The sequence below is a fragment of the Balaenoptera physalus genome, assembly GCF_965194825.1.
Source record: "Balaenoptera physalus genome assembly, chromosome: 7".
Taxonomy (NCBI): domain Eukaryota; kingdom Metazoa; phylum Chordata; class Mammalia; order Artiodactyla; family Balaenopteridae; genus Balaenoptera; species Balaenoptera physalus.
Window position 1 is genome coordinate 29,863,722 of NC_138886.1, and position 18,040 is coordinate 29,881,761.

At 33.4% G+C, this 18,040-nt stretch overlaps 1 long non-coding RNA gene across 1 annotated transcript in view; it reads right to left on the minus strand.

The window, feature by feature from the left end:
• LOC309665089 overlaps nt 1–12,986 on the minus strand; it is a 30,226-nt gene extending 17,240 nt beyond the window's left edge. Inside the window, exon 1 of the long non-coding RNA XR_014266209.1 lies at nt 274–12,986. This is a non-coding gene — a long non-coding RNA (uncharacterized lncRNA). The remainder of the gene's footprint in view (nt 1–273) is intronic.
• Between the last annotated feature and the right edge of the window lie 5,054 nt (nt 12,987–18,040).

The following is an 18,040-nucleotide window of genomic DNA, read 5'->3' on the forward strand; positions in this document are numbered from 1 at the left end:
TTGAGCCCTGGTCTGGGAAGATCCCACATGCCACGGAGCAACTGGGCCCGTGAGCCACAATTACTGAGCCTGCGCGTCTGGAGCCTGTGCTCCGCAACAAGAGAGGCCGCGATGGTGAGAGGCCCGCGCACCGCGATGAAGAGTGGTCCCCACTTGCCGCAACTAGAGAAAGCCCTCACACAGAAACGAAGACTCAACACAGTCATAAAATAAAATAAATAAATAAATAAAAGAACGTGAATTAAAAAAAAAAAAAAAAAGATTATGACACACTGAAGGCTCAAATGATGATTAGCGGTTTTAACCAACAAAGTTTTTTTTAAATTAAGGTATGTACATTTTTTAGACATAATGCTAGTACACACTTAATAGACTACAGTATAGTGTAAACATAGCTTTCATATGCCTTGAAAGTTAAAAAATTTGTGTGACTTGTTTTGTTGCAATATTCGCTTTATTGCTGTGGTCTGGAACTGAACCCACAGTATCTCTAAGGTATGCCTGTACTCTGAAAACTATAAAACTTTGTTGAAAGAAGTTAAAGAAGAACTAAACTGAAAGACACTCCATGTTCATGGATCAGAAGACTTAATATTGTTAAGATGACAATACTCCTGAAATTGATCTACAGATTCAACACACCTCCTATCAAAAGCTTATGTGACTTCATTGCAGAAATCAAGCCTGAACCTCAAACTGTAAATGCAAGCAACCAAGAAGAGCCAAAACAATATTGAAAAGAAGAACAAAGTTGGAGGACTCACATATCCCAGTTTCAAAACTTACTGTACTACAAAGCAATAATCAAGACCATGCGGTGCAGACCTAAGGTTAAACATATAGATAAAATGAATATAATTAAGAATGCAGAAGTAAACCCTCACATTTATGACGAATTTATTTTGTCAAGGGTTTCGAGAAAATGTATTAAGGAAAGATAAATATTTTCAACATATGGTTCTGGGCCAAATGGATATTCATGAGCAAATGAATGAAATGGGATCTCTTCTTCACATTATTCACAAAATGAATTCAAAAGAAATCATAGACTTAAATGTAAGAACTAAACTATAAAGCTCTTAGAAGAAAATTATGCATAATTCTTTATAACCTTGAATTAGGCAAAGCCTTTTAGGTATGACACCAAGCCCAAGCAAAAGAAAAATAATAAATCAAATATTATCACAAAGGGTAAAACAACCCACAAAAATGGGAGAAAATAATTTACCTTATAACAGCCTTGAATCTAGAATAAGAATTCTTAAAACTCAGTAAAAGAAAGTGACCCAATTAAACAATTAAAGGATCACAATAGATAGTTCTCCAGAAAAAATATGTAATTGGCAAATAAGCACATGAAAAGATCCTCAACATCATTAGCTATCAGGGAAATAAAAATCAAAACCACAGTGACATACTACTTCACACCCACTAGGATGGCTATAATCAAAAAGTCAGATAATAATACGTATCAATGAGATTATGGAAGAATTGGAACTCTCATACACTGCTAAAGGGAATGTAAATGGTACAGCCACTTTGGAAAACTGTCAGTTTGGTATATCCTTATAATGTAATACTTTTTAGCAATAAAGATAAATGAAGTACTGACACACGCTACAGCATGGATAAACCTTAAAAATATTATACTCAGTGTAAGAAGTCAGTCACAAAATACCACATATTGAATTATTCTATTTATGTGAAGTGTCCAGAGGATATATTGTAGTTGCCTAGGACTGGGGAATTAGGAGGAATTGAGGAGTGACTACTAATGGATATAGTGTTAACTTTTAGTGTGATGAAAATTGATTGTGCCGATGGTTTCACAGCTCTGTGCATATACTAAAAACCAATGAATTGTACACTTTAAATGGGTGAATTAATTGTGAATTTTATCTCAATAAGCTATTATTTAAAAATAAGTTCATGAAAGATACTGGGAATTCAGAAGAATGTGTTGGTATTAACATTTTGAGTAAGGCATTTTCCTTCTACATGGCTCATCTATGGGAAAATAGCTTCTCTGGCGTAAATCCTGGAAAGTAAAATGGAAAATGGCAGGATGGGGCAGTTTATGGATGACTTTGAATATCAGGGCAAGTAGTTTAAAAGTAATTGTTCAGGAAATGAAGAGCCATTAAAGATGTTTGACCTCGGAAATGACAAAACTAGAGCTGTATCTCTGATACATGTAAGTAGCAGTGTATCAATACATGATAAATTAGAATGAGGAGGTACTAAGAAAGATTGTGTTCTGGGAAAGTGACAAATGGGTGTGAGAGCAAAGGGTAAGTAATACTGGTGGAGTTCTAAGCTATTTGATATAAAATGGGATTATTTAAATAAAGAAATAAGAGGAGGAGCAGCTTGGAGTGGATAGGTAATAAATTTGTACTGAACTGAGGCATTGGTGGAATATTGAGATGAAACTATAAAGCAGGTGTTTTGAAATGTGGCCTAGAAGTTTGGGAGAAATGACATTTTTCAGATGACAGTATTGTTCCTGACTATGCTAATTAACTTACAATGACACAGTTTTGATTCCCTAGCCTTATCACAAACATCTTTCTCTAAACTACTGACTCAATACTGATTAGCAACACAAAGAGACTTTGAGATTATGTTGATAATGGGAAAAACTAAATGAGGTCAGATTTAGCTCATATGGCATTTTTGTGATAATTATAAAAAAGGCACCTCTTTTTAGTGTATGCAGCCTTGTGCCAAGGTGCATGGCTTGGCAAAGAGGCTGAGTTTTAGTACTCACACCCTTCCTCAGTTGGGCTGCCTTGAACAGCATCTGTATGACAATACTCAGGGTTTCTGAGCAAAATAATATCTAACATAGTGTTTCCAGGTTTTACTTTAAAAGTAGACTGAAACTGTGTACACAAGGGGTAATGTCTAAATTTGACCCATGAATAAACAACTCCACTATCAATATCATTGACAATATATAGTAAAATCACTGTATATTGGGCCTCACTGCACTAGAATCCCATAGTGAGATTTTCCTTTCCGTTAAATCACTAGAAGCTCCTTGTGAGTGCTCTTGACTTTTATCAAAGGGTTATACTTCACATTACCACCTTGAATATTCCATCTCACACATCGGTAACTCACAGATAATCAGGGCTGGACTCCTGGGGTTTATTGTACTTTGATTATAGGACTGGTTTAATTGCACCTGACTGATGCAAACCACCTTCTTTTCCAAAAACCTATTTCATTGCATTGCTTCCCCTCTCTAGCCTTAGAGTTTCCATGTGTGACATCAGTCTAATAATGATTGTATTTGTTATATTAGAATAAAGAAAAAACAGTAAACTGTGCTCAGACTGTACAAGGTACAAACAAGCTGGTTACATTTTACTTAGGAATATTTCTTGGTTAATGAACTTTGGGACTTCAAACTTTCTGGTAGTTTCTAAGTAATTGATTGTTTATTGTTAAATTATTAAAAGAATTCCACCAGAAAATGTGTTTACCTGGAAATAGAAAGCACTTCAACTGTAATTTAATTTAGTTTGCTGCCTATTCAGAGATTTTTCCACAGTATAATTATGAAAAAAAATTTTAAGTGGCTTTTTACATAGTTAACATATATGCAGCTATCATGCATTTATTTTTAAAAAATCCTTAATTTACCAGCAGTAGATATGTATGTGGCATGGAAAGCCTAAAGTGTTTACTATCTGGCCTCTTTCCTTTTATTTTAACATAATTTAATAGTCTTGTAACCTTCACTGTGAATGATACCAGATTATCTCTGATTTATGGGAAGTGAGTGATGGTGATCATTTCACGTTTTTCTCTATCACATTCCTTGAGATACAATCCCTTTTATAACTAGACATACTGACTCTAAATATTCATATGGGAGAGCAAAGATATAAGATCAGAAGATGATGTAAATGAAGTTAAAGAACCTGCTATACACAGGGAAGAAAAGTATTCTATGCACAAAATTGCTTTACAATGCATACAGAATTCCAGCAAGTCACCACAAAAATCACGAAGAATGTACTAATTGGATTAGTATTTCAGGCATGCAGTTTCCACCAGAGGAAAAGTAAACTTCCATTAAAAATGTAAAAAAAAAAAAAAAATCCTCTTATGTCACTAGTAGTAAGGGGAAAGCTAATTGAACCAACAATGTAATATCATTACCTGAATTTTATTGGGGACAGTCAGAAAGTTTGACAATATCATGTTTTGTCAAAATATAAATAAGTTGGAAATTAACTACAGGTCACGTCAAGATATTGCAACACCTTAAAGAATAAACTAAGACCCTGCACTTCTGTTTCTAAATATATTCTGTGTCCAGATTAACTTTTACATGTTTATACCAGAAATTTATATAAGGATGCCCACATAGGTATGGTCTCTATTAGGAAAAAATTGGAAACAACATAAATGTCTATAGGAGGAAAATGAATGAAGACATTGTTTATATGCATGGAAAACACAGTGTAGGAAGTAAAATGAATAAATTATATCAAAATTTAAAAGTATAAACAGATCTCTAAAAGTGTTGAGTGAGGAAAGCAAGTTACACATCACTCTCACCACCTAGAGATGCTGAACTTTAGGACAAATAGCATGACCGAATAGGTCTTGAGATTATCTTCCTTGAGGAGAGGATGAGATTATATTCTACAACATGATTTGCATGTTGACTGCTTTCTCTTTCGGATCTAAAGTAATTCCATACATTTGTAGTCTGGTGTCTAATTCTGGAGAAAATCAAGTAATGAAGAAATTCTATTCTTCTGAGAATTAAGATAAAACATCTTTTTTACAGCACTACCTAACTCCTAGTCATTTCTTTGAGGGCAAAATAATATTTGACTGATACTTAGAAAAGATAAATGAAGAGTACTTGGCAAATACTTGTACAAAAGGTAAACAAACCATAAATGTGACTGTGTCATATAGAATCATAAAATCTTTCAAAATTTTCATACACAGTGAATCCCTAATAAGGTTTTATTACCAGTTAGTAATAATACCATGAAGAACACATAAAATTATGTTAATCTATTTACTGACACACAATTTTGGCTTTCTTGCTGAGGGCTACTATTCCCAAGGTCCCACATTCTTAACTGTCATCAGAAATTCATTATGGCTTTCCAAGTACAAGTATAATCTGTAATTTTAAGTATCAAGGGAGAAACATCCACTCTAATTAAAAGAACATAAAAGACAGTTTTTTACTATGTGAGCAAGCTGGACTCATTGCTATTTTATAATCACTACAGTATGTAGGCAGCCCCAACTTGCAAAAGGACTCTGTATCACAATTTCTAAGACATTTAGTAAACTTGAAATTTCTTTATCAATAGCAACAATATCTTAAAAGATTATTTGGTTTGCGGATGTCTTATAAAGAGTAATTTAACCAACGAATTCCTGAAATTAAAATTTATTTTCTAATTTATATTTCTATACAAATGGCTGATTGTACTTTTTCCTCTTTTCTTTTTCATTTCTGCTAAACTCCCCTATTCCACAATTAAAAAATATAATTTTCAGAAATAAGTTTACAGACATCAAGAAATTCTTCTTTGTGCATTATGAATCTCTATGTTCTATTGGTCTCTTCTTCATACCTCTCTGGAATGATCTCCTGTATCCATTCATAATCTACACAGGCTTATCCACTACCAGGAATAAACTTTAGCCCAGGTAAGATGCACTGTGACCTTTATCATTTGAGTTCTTGACATCATGCTAAGCATTTGGGGCAACACACTTGAGGTTTGAAATTTAAAACATCTAAAATAGTATCAGAGAAGTCAATATGATTAAGGAATATCTCTTCCAGAGCATTAGTATCTTATGACGTCTGGAAAGACACTGCAGTTATTGCATGTTTTACTCCATCAACCTTTTTTTTTTTTTAACATGTTTATTGGAGTATAATTGCTTTACAATGGTGTGTTAGTTTCTGCTCTATAACAAACTGAATCAGTTATACATATACATATGTCCCCATATCTCTTCCCTCTTGCGTCTCCCTCCCTCCCACCCTCCCTATCTTACCCCTCAAGGTGGTCACAAAGCACCAAGCTGATCTCCCTGTGCTATGTGGCTGCTTCCCACTAGCTATCTATTTTACATTTGGTAGTGTATATATGTCCATGCCACTCTCTCACTTTGTCCCAGCTTACCCTTCTCCCTCCCTGTATCCTCAAGTCCATTCTCTAGTAGGTCTGTGTCTTTATTCCTGTCTTGCCCCTAGGTTCTTCATGACCATTTGTTTTAGATTCCATATATATGTGTTAGCATACGGTATTTATTTTTCTCTTTCTGACTTACTTCACTCTGTATGACAGTCTCTAGGTCCATCTACCTCACTACAAATAACTCAATTTCGTTTCTTTTTATGGCTGAGTAATATTCCATTGTATATATGTGCCACGTCTTCTTTATCCATTCATCTGTCGATGGACACTTAGGTTGCTTCCATGTCCTGGCTATTAAAAATAGAGCTGCAGTGAACATTTTGGTACATGACTCATTTTGAATTATGGTTTTCTCAGGGTATATGCCCAGTAGTGGGATTGCTGGGTCATATGGTAGTTCTATTTTTAGTTTTTTAAGGGACGTCCATCAACTTTTGAACTATATCATTGCCTAGACCAAGTCACTGCATTGCCAGGCTCTTCTGCATACACTAGAGGCAAGGTTCTCACATGATCTAGTAAGAATATGCTTTTAACCACCTATATATAGCAAGCTGTATTCTTCTATATGTTAGGTTGGATGACATGCTCAACTCAGTGTTCAGTCTGAGATCACCATACTCATGATATTTTTGAAGAGGTATTTTTAAATATGGTCCCCATATTTTAAATGTCTCATTTAATCCTCACAAAAACATAATGAAATAAATCCTATAATTAGGTCATTTTATAAGTAAAAAACTAAGATTTAAAGAGGTTAACTAATCAGACCAAGATCACTTGAAAAGTTGTGTGACAGGGCTGGACTTTGAACCAAATCTGGAAGATTCCAGACCATGATTTCTTTATTACTAAGCTATAATATTTTTTATTACTAAAAGCTACATTGACAAAGAAAATGATGTTTAAAAGAACAAGTAAATTTCTCCCAGAAAACATTTAGCTCTAAATAGCCTTGTTTAAAATTCTCTTAATACTGAAGCTACTAGTACTTAATTTCACCTGGGCATTTATATTCATTGAGAAATTAACTCTTCATACTATCTAAATAATTTGTTGATTTTTTAAAATGCACCTTTCCTTTGAAAAACTCTTAGCTGAAAATTTTCTAATACAAATCTTTCTTGAACTGAAAAGTATTCTAACATTCTAATGTTATTTTATTATGCAGATATCTTTGTTTCTATTTTCTTTGATATCTCCAGTGCCTGGGAAAGTGTCTGGCACATAAAATGCGCCAATAAATATTTGATGAATGAAAATTCATGTGAGAACTGCAACTATTTTGAGTACAGTATAATAATAAAAGCAGTTTCCAACTGCCCTCCCCTATTCTGAACTCTTAAACCATCTTTGGCTACCTAGATGTAAAACTTTATTTTTTTCTGTGATTTATCTTTCAGTAGTGAGTGTATTACTATAACCTGTAGATAAAATATTGATTTCATCTTTAGGGAATACAAACATATTTATCAAGCATTGTAAAATTCTATCCAAATCAGAGAAAGATTGATGACCAGAATGTTCGGCATTTCCCCCAGACTGAAGGAAGTCTCTTACTCAATATTTTGAGTTAGATTCAACAGTTGAGTTTAATCATTTGTGCATCAAACTACAGCTTTCAGAATTCTATCATTTAATTCAACTGGAACTAGTTACTCAAGTTTCATGAAAGCACAGGTTTAACTCTTACTATGTTCTCTCCCATCTGCTCTTCTATTTTCATTTAATGTTGGTTGTTCTCTTTTTCAATTTAAAGTCCTTTTTCTTCCTGTATGAGAGAAAAGCAAAATATGGCATATTAGGCACTCAGAAACTCATGAAAATAGGTGGTGGAGGGGCAGAGGGTTGGGGAAAGAAAAATTGATAGAAGGATAAAGAAAGACAAAGGAAGGAAAAGTAACCCATGAAGGAAGAATGAGATGGAGAGCATTGCTTATAATCTCGGTGATACAGGGAAAATTGAATTTGTTATAAGAAGATTTTGTTCATATTGAGTCCATCATTTTGCTATGTGACCTTGATTTTGCCAAAGTCTTAAAGGTTAAAGTAATGGCAGCTTCACTTATTTTACCAGCTTGCTGTGAGAATCAAAGCAAGTCAAAGCCAATTGTAAATTGTGATATGGATTGCAAATGTAAGGCAAGCACACTGATCTTACTGTGTTAGATTGGCTGGATTTGAATTACAGCTTTGGCACTTTATAGACTAGTTTACTTATCTTTGCCTGTTCCCTATATTTAAAGAATATAGAGAAGATTGTGAAGGTTAAATTGTAAAACGCATATGAAGTGTTCTTAAAGAGCCCTGCAAATGTTGAGTGGAGATGAAAGTATAGTTAGTCAAATGATCTAACTTGATTTACTCAACCAATATGTGAGTATGCATGCAGTGTTGTTACTATTTTATATTAAGCAAGATAGCAAAACAAACAAACAAAAATCCTTATATACAGAGTAAGTAATGGACTTTTTTTTTTAAACAATTTTTTAAAAATTTATTTATTTATTTTTGGCTGTGTTGGGTCCTCGTTTCTGTGCGAGGGCTCTCTCCAGTTGCGGCGAGCGGGGGGCCACTCTTCATCGCTGTGCGCTGGCCTCTCACTATCGTGGCCTCTCCCGTTGCGGAGCACAGGCTCCAGACGCACAGGCTCAGTAGTTGTGGCTCACGGGCCTAGTTGCTCCACGGCACGTGGGATCCTCCCAGACCAGGGCTCCAACCCGTGTCCCCTGCATTGGCAGGCAGATTCTCAACCACTGCGCCACCAGGGAAGCCCCAAGTAATGGACTTTTATTCTTCGACATTTTTACCGGTATTGATAAAAATTTTACACTACTATTTAAACGTTGTTTTACAAAAGGGAGATAGAAGAGTTTTTTTCATATTGAGTAGACTCCAGAAAAATGTTATATTCACTACAAAGTGTGGTGTTGCTCTCTACTGTTCCCTTGTGCAAAGGAGGATTATTTCCTTCTATGCAGATGTCACTAAAAAGATAGAACATCCTAATATATGAAGAAATTAAAATATAAGGGGGTTTAAAATTCTATAAATTGAATATTCTACTGATTATTTTAAGAAGTTCATCTTTTTTCCCTTAAATTTCTTTATATCATTCCTCCAGCCTATGTATTTGAAATGTACTAGGGTATACATCAGTGTGGCTAAGTTTAATATTGTATTTCTGTATAAGGCAGTTGAGGTCTCTGAGTTCCATAGATTCATACTGTACTGTTCAGCCTCATAATTGTTTCATGAGCATATTTGGCTGGTCAAAACATGAACTGGATATAATTGTGTGACCTGATTAGCATAAGGTCATTCTTTCATTCAAGGAAAATCAAACTATTCACATAAATGGCAGAGTGGGTGAATAGCAGCATGTGTTTTGGCCAAGAAAGTCCATAGTTTCAGAGACTGCAAAAGCCTTCAAATTATATAAAGACAAATGATAAGTAAAAAGGAATTTAAAAATCACAGAATGTCAGAATTAGAAGAAACAGAGAGGTCAAGTGCTATAGTCAACAACTTATGTTTGTTCCTCTTTAGACACCATTAAGTGTGTTTTTGTTTGCTTATGGTAGATTTTTCTTTTTTTTAAACCTGAACTGTTAGGTTATTATGGAAAGAGCCCTAATTACAATCCATTTCTAACTATCCTCATTAACAAAAAGTATTAAATATAGGAATATTCTTTTCACAAAAATTGTGCTGATTGTATGCTTGGATTTATCTAAATTCAGTTTGCTTTGATTTTCATGCTGTTGATTAAAAAGATTAATGCTTTCAGTATCTCAGTGGAAAACTCTTTGTACTTCAGTTTAAATTGAGAAGAAAATCTCCAAATTGATATTATATTTTAATAAGTTCACTTTATAGTATATACACCTGTATTTAGATCCATTCAAAAACAAACATCACTGAAGCTCTGATGTATTCCAGATATTGGGCTTCCTGCTGAGGTATGGAAATTGTGATAGGACACAAGTCAGACCCTCAAGAAGTTCCAACTGCACTGTGTGATATGGAGATACAATATAAATAAGCACAGTACTTATGGCGTATTACTCATCCTATCACATTTTCTAACAGTAAATGGAGGAAAAATCCAAAAATGGTGAAAAAAGCACTGTACCCAAAGACGACATTTGTATTATTTTGAATACTGTGCTTACCTACCAGCAGGATTTCACAGGTTGGGAAATAAACTAAAGAAGTGACAGAGGGAACATACAATTGCAAAGAAATCTGATCCTTCTGGCACTAATGAGAGGCACACCAGGATCAAAATATAAATAAAATGGGGACTATCCTGTGATAATTTAATTTTTTACATTTATATCTTTGCAAGGAATAGTCACTCTATAGGCAAAGAACAGGTGTGGTAATATCCTAGAAAATGCTGGTGTACTATAACAAACATGGAATATTATATGTATATGTGTATTTCATTTAATATTTTTCATCACTATAAATTTCTATCGGTTTATTGTGCCTGCTTCTTTAGTGTTTTACTGAAAATGTGTTTCAAGTTGCAAGAAATATCTTTTTGTCAGTTTCTCTTTAGCCACATTTTTAGCTTTCTGTATTATTAATACTATTTCCAGAAAAATAATATTTAATCACTGTACATATCAAATATGAATACTATATCTTATTAGTATAAAAGTAACATTGCATAAATTTTCTATTTTAATCCAACTTTATGTAATCGTAGCTTAGACTTTATAACTTTCTGTGTGTGTAGCTTTTGGTATCCATCTTGTCAATATTTGCCCAGTATTTTATGGTTAACCAGTTCCTGTCATTTTGTCTTTGAATTGTAAATAACTTGAATAAAGAACCAAAGTACAGTGGCTGTGAGTGCAGGCTTTGAGATTATGTAGACCTTGTATCAATCATGTCTCAGTACTTCTAGCTCAGTAGTTTTATATATTGAATTTCTTGGGGCCTAAATCTCTTTACTTGCAAGATGAGTATAATTTCACGTACATAATTGAGTTGTATGAAGGGTTATATGTGGAGAGATAAGTTATGAGAATATAATGTGTGCTAATTAAAAGCTCTTACATTATTGCTTTTTTGTCCCTGAAAGTTTTGTTTTCTATTTTATTTCTGATTCTTAATTTTTAACATTCACTATATTATTTGTCTAATTCCATGTATTTTAACATGTGCAATATCTATATTGCTTAGTTGAATTTTTGGCCCATTGATTTTAAAGTTATATAAAATTATTTTTTCTATTAATGAATAGTCAAACTTTTGTAAAATTTGTTTGAACTTACTTTTCTTTATTGAAGTTTTATTTATTATACATAATATATCAATATGATATTAATATATGTTAATATGAGAAATTTAGCATTATTTTTCTTACCTCTTACTCTCAATTTCTTATATTCTTTGTCCTATCTTTCTACTGATAAATTTTATCAAACTATTTGTTCAATTATTATTTGATCTTTTGATGATAGTTTTTTACTTGAATGATTTCTTAAGTATATTAATTATTATCATTTAGGCAGTTGTAAGTTAAGTCACTTAATTGTTCATTATCTAACCATTTTAATGTTTTTCCAGTCACTATTTCTTCAAATTGATTTAAAGTTTGGTTGGTCAAAGAATGTCTAAGAGTACATTGTTTTTTCAGTAAGACTTTTGTGGGTTTAAACTTTCTGACCCCCTGAGTATTTAACACCTTTCCGATTACTTTGCAGAGGAGTGGCAAATTGAGCATAAAATTCAGAGTTCAGTCTGTTTCCCACAGGTTCCATTTTCTTTTGCTAATTCAAAATACAAAGCAATAGTCTTTAGAAGAAACCAGCATTACCTCCTTTGGGATTTTTATTTTATTTTTTTAAAAATCTTTCCAATGAAGATGTTATTTTTACTGAATTTTGCCATAATCAGAACTTCTTTTAATTTCCAATTAGATAATTTTCTAAATATTATAAATTCCTTTCGCTTCCCCCTTCCCTCTCCCTGCTCACTCTCACTCTACCTCTTCACTGCTTCTGTTCCATCTGATCTGATCTTTTTTTCTAGGAATCCTGTTTGATAATGAAATTAATGGAGTTAATGTCATTGTCTCCATGTCTCTCCTTTTTCTTATTTACTTCTGAGCTTAACATGTTAGTTCTGGGTGAATTTTAAAAATCTTTCTTCTACTTTACCAATTGCATTTTTTAAAATATTCTACCTGCTCCTTATATTCTTTTTTATTTTTAATTTCATTTTATTTGGGCATCATGTTTTCCATGTTTTTCAACTTGCCTCATCTCAAAGTATTTCTTCACAGTGATTGTTTAATTCTGGAAACACAGATACAATATCCACTAAAATCTTCTTGAGAATAAAATTAGAAATACTCTCCTGTTCTTAAGCTTTTTGTGGAGTATAACATGTAAGTAGAAAGTGCACAGATCATAAGTGCACAGCCCAATACATTGCCACCTAATGAGCACACATAGATAACCACTACCCAAAGAAATAGAAAACTTTAGGAGGTTTTCTGTCCATGCCCAATCACTGTGCTCTGCTTCTTCCACAAAATTGGTTGCTCTCCTGAATTCTGTTTGATATAGTAGTTTTGCCTGGTTTGTTTTTGTTTTGATGGAATTATATGGTATGCATTATGGTGTGCCTGGCTTTTTTCCCTCTTGCAGGATTCATCCACATCGATGTGTTTGGCTGTGATATGTCAATTTCTATTACCATATGATATTATATTTTGTGAAGAGAACATACTTCATTTATGCAGTCTTCTGTTGTTAGACATTTGAATTGTCTTCAACTAATGCTGTTATAAATATGTACACATTTCCCTTAGGTATACACCTAAGAATGGAAATGATAAGTAATAGGGCATACATAAATTCAACTTTAGCAGATAGTGCTAAGTAATTTTCCAATGCAGCTATAGAAGTTTATATGATTAACAGGAATATTAGTTACCTAATACTATATAACAAACTAATTAAATCTTAGTACTCTAACACAATAACTATTTTCTTATACCTCATGGATTTGTGGTTCAGGAATTCAGTCATTTGAGGATAATGTTGGTGAGAGAATGTGTAGTGATGTTTGGCAATGATTTTGGGGTTAGGGACTTTATTTTTCTTTTTGGTAGGGGTCGATCAGGTATGGTTAGAAAAGATGGACTAACCCTCATAATTCAAAATGCTTGGTAAACTTAATTAAAGGACAGGATTCATCCCATGTATAAATATTCTTTAGGGATACAAAAATAAAGTTATTCTATCAAGGAATTTGCAGTCTAAATTGAGTGTTACATGTGAAAATAACAGTTAAAATAACTCGACTGTATACTTTTCATGATGGAATTATATGTGCACAAATGTGTAGAGGGGCCATGGAGTTTTTGCTTTAGAAGACTCAAAAAGATTCCAGACATGCACTGGAAATTAATGGTGATTTTTAAAAAGTCTCAAATGTCTGATTTTCTAAGCAAGGAATTCTAGTTTGGCACATTTTTCCATCTAAAAGTTGTTTTGACGTGCACAAGAGTCAGGGGGAAGTATAAATTTTATTAGGTAAGTCTTCAAGAGTAGGCAGTAGTAAGGTCATAGAGATTTTCATGTCATAGTCGGTTGAATTTAATTATGTTGATGTTGAAGAGCTGTTTTAAATAAGGTACACACATGATTTTGTTTGGGAAAAGATAGTCTAGCATCGATGTTAAATCAATTGAAAGTATGTGCAAGTAGAGGCCAAAAAAAAAAAAAAAATTACTTGAGAGACAAGTGAAGTTTTCTATTACATGAGATTATTAAGGTCTCAATGGGGGTTAATACTCATGAAGAAGATAATAAACAATATTAAAAAGGGAAAATCAATGGAACCTGTTTAACAATTGAATGACGGTTAGTGAGAGAGGAAAAGTCATCTGTCAGATTCTGAGGTTGATGTCTGGATGAATGGCAAATTCACTGAGATCAGAATGTATGGAAGAAGCTAACTATAGAATTCTTCATGCCTTAACATGTTCTATAAGGAAAGCAGACAAATAAAATGTGAACATAACAAAAACTTCACTTAAAGGGAATATTAATGAACCATAAAATCATCATAATTTATATGTAAAATAGCACACACACACACACACACACATGCACACACACACACCCCATGTTATTGTTATTATAATAGCCCAAAGTGGCTCCCATGTGTGCACCTACAGTAAACACAGTAATTCTTTTTGCTGGAATAAAGGACACCCTAGGAGTCAGAGGACACTGAGAGTGAGAAATCGGTTGTCAAAAGCCACAACTTCATGGAAATGGGATGAGATTCTTATAACTCATGAAAAAAATATGCATATACCACCAGAAAATAAATGAACAAACAACAATATTCCATTCACCAGAAGGCAGAGCCATCATTCTTCTTACTCAGAGACAGAAAGATTTTTTCAAACTGCATCCTAAATAAGTATTTCCTCTTCCAGAAGATGAAAACAAGAGTAATAATATCCAGAATAATATTGTTAGACAAGTATTTCTTTTTTTTTACATAAATTTGTGCTTATAACAGGACTAGGTAAGGTGAATTTGGCTTTGCACCTGCTGTTTTTGGAATTTCATACACAGGTATTTTTCTTGCCAATTTGCATATTTTGCCTTTCTGTGCCAGCAACTTGTTTGCCAAGATGTATGTTAAGCTAACTTCTATTTTTGCCAGAAAACACAGAAACACTGTGGGGCTTCCTTAATAGCTGGAAAGGACCCAGTTAATCACATGCATATGACAGCTGGAGGTTCATATCCTCAGGAATGAAGTTGCAATTATACAAAACAGAAAACTTTTATCCAATGAGCTTCCTTAACTGAATTTCTAAAGTTTCCTAATCATTTGTAAATAAGCGCCAATAGATGAGGGGATTGATTTTAAGTGATTAGCTTACAGAATGCTTAAAAGATATTATTTTTCACTAAAACACTAAATCACAAGCAAAAACTTTAAACCAAATGTTGAATTACAGTGTTTGATCTGAGATGGGACCTGTGAAGTAGTCTCACTCCATATATTTGGAACAAGAATAACAAAGGCATGAGCAGGAGGGCATTTCTTCCTAGAGCTTTAAGAGTAGCTTTTAGCCTGTCAATCAGTCAAACATATTTCATGTGCCAAGGTTCATGTTAAAAAATGTAGTCTCATACACATGTACAAAGCTACAGCTCTTCAGAGTATGCTTGTTTTTCCCAATACGCACAAGCATATTTATGGTAACTGTCATTTGGACTGATCAAGTGTGTGCAGAAGGGAAGAAAATGTCATTCTTGCATAGAATATCAGAAGATGTCAGTAATTTGAGAACTAATGACTTAAGGGCTTAGGGATAAATGAAGAAAACAGAGTAGTGTTCTTCATGATTTATTTGATGCTTACCAAATGGCATATGCTCAGTAAATCTTCTTTATACCAAAATATGTGTTACGGTCCCCAGAAACTGTCCTAAGGTAGTGAGGTGGGTACAAAACAGAAAAAGTGAAGCATGAAGATTATATGGAGTTTATAAGGTTACTAAGAAGACTTCTGAAAGTCAAGAACTATGAAATTATACATTCAATTTACAGATACCACTGTTCTCAGCATCTGGAAATAAATGACCCAATATATTTTAGTCCATGGGTTTCAGAATACTTTAATTTAGGAAACAGACATTTGTCATTCGTTACCACATAAGTCATTGGAGAATAACATGCAATGCTCTCGTTTTAGATGTATAAGTAGCAAAATTAAAAAAAAAAACCAAGTGTCCAAGAATACAATCATTTAAATATAGTAATTCATATAGTGGTATGCTATATAGCTAAACATTAATATTATACTTCTGAAAAATAATGAGAAATGCATATATAGTACTAGGAGAAGAATTAAAGAGTACATAAAAAGAGGACAAAATAGAATATATAGTATGATACTAATTGCGTAAAAACGTTTGTTTTATATTTACATGAATTATAAAATATTAAGAATTTGAAAATTATTTTTGAATAAAGAAATTATGTTTAATTTAAATACTCTATATTTTTCCACATTGTGTTCTTTGTTTTTTTTTTTAACATCTTTATTGGAGTATAATTGCTTTAATCACCCTGGTATCAGGGTGAAGGTGGCCTCGTAAAATGAGTTTGGGAATGCTCGCCTCTCTGCTATATTTTGGAAGAGTTTGAGAAAGATAGGTGTTAGCTCTTCTCTAAATGTTTGACAGAATTCGCTTGTGAAGCCATCTGGTCCTGGGCTTTTGTTTGTTGGAAGATTTTTAATCACAGTTTCAATTTCAGTGCTTGTGATTGGTCTGTTGATATTTTCTATTTCTTCCTGGTTCAGTCTCGGAAGGTTGTGCATTTCTAATAACTTGTCCATTTCTTCCAGGTTGTCCATTTTATTGGCATATAGTTGCTTGTAGTAATCTCTCATGATCCTTTGTATTTCTGCAGTGTCAGTTGTTACTTCCCCCTTTTCATTTCTAATTCTGTTGATTTGAGTCTTCTCCCTTTTTTTCTTGATGAGTATGGCTAATGGTTTATCAATATTGTTTATCTTCTCAAAGAACCAGCTTTTACTTTTATTCATCTTTGCTATTGTTTCCTTCATTTCTTTTTCACTTATTTCTGATCTGATCTTTATGATTTCTTTCCTTCTACTAACTTTGGGGTTTTTTTGTTCTTCTTTCTCTAACTGCTTCAGGTGTAAGGTTATGTTGTCTGTTTGAGATGTTTTTTGAGGTAGGCTTGTATAGCTATAAACTTCCCTCTTAGAACTGCTTTTGCTGCATCCCATAGGTTTTGGGCTGTCGTGTTTTCATTGTCATTTGTTTCTAGGTAGTTTTTGATTTCCTCTTTGATTTCTTCAGTGATCTCTTGGTTATTTAGTAGTGTATTGTTTAGCCTCCATGTATTTATATTTTTTACAGATTTTTTCCTGTAATTGATATCTAGTCTCATAGCATTGTGGTCAGAAAAGATACTTGATATGATTTCAATTTTCTTAAATTTACCGAGGCTTGATTTGTGACCCAAGATATGATGTATCCTGGAGAATATTCCATGAGCACTTGAAAAGAAAGTGTATTCTGTTGTTTTTGGATGGAATGTTCTATAAATATCAATTAAGTCCATCTTGTTTCATGTATCATTTAAACCTTGTGTTTCCTTATTTATTTTCTTTCTTTTTTTTAAAATTTTATTTATTTTTTTATACAGCAGGTTCTTATTAGTTATTCATTTTATACATATTAGTGTACATATTTCAATCCCAATCTCCCAATTCATCACAGCACCACCATCACCCACCCCCATCCCCCTCCGCTTCCCCCCTTGGTATCCATACGTTTGTTCTCTACATCTTTGTCTCAATTTCTGCCCTGCAAACTGGTTCATCTGTATGATATTTCTAGGTTCCACATGTATGCGTTAATACATGATATTTGTTTTTCTCTTTCTGACTTACTTCAGTCTATATGACTGTCTCTAGATTCATCCACGTCTCTACAAATGACCCAATGTCGTTCCTTTTTATGGCTGAGTAATATTCCATTGTATATATGTACCACATCTTCTTTATCCACTTGACTGTTGATGGGCATCTAGGTTGCTTCCATGACCTGGCTATTGTAAATAGTGCTGCAATGAACATTGGGGTGCATGTATCTTTTTGAATTATGGTTTTCTCTGGGTATATGCCCAGTAGTGGGATTGCTGGGTCATAGAGTAATTCTATTTTTAGTTTTTTAAGGAACCTCCATACTGTTCTCCATAGTGGCTGTATCAATTTACATTCCCACCAGCAGTGCAAGAGTGTTCCCTTTTCTC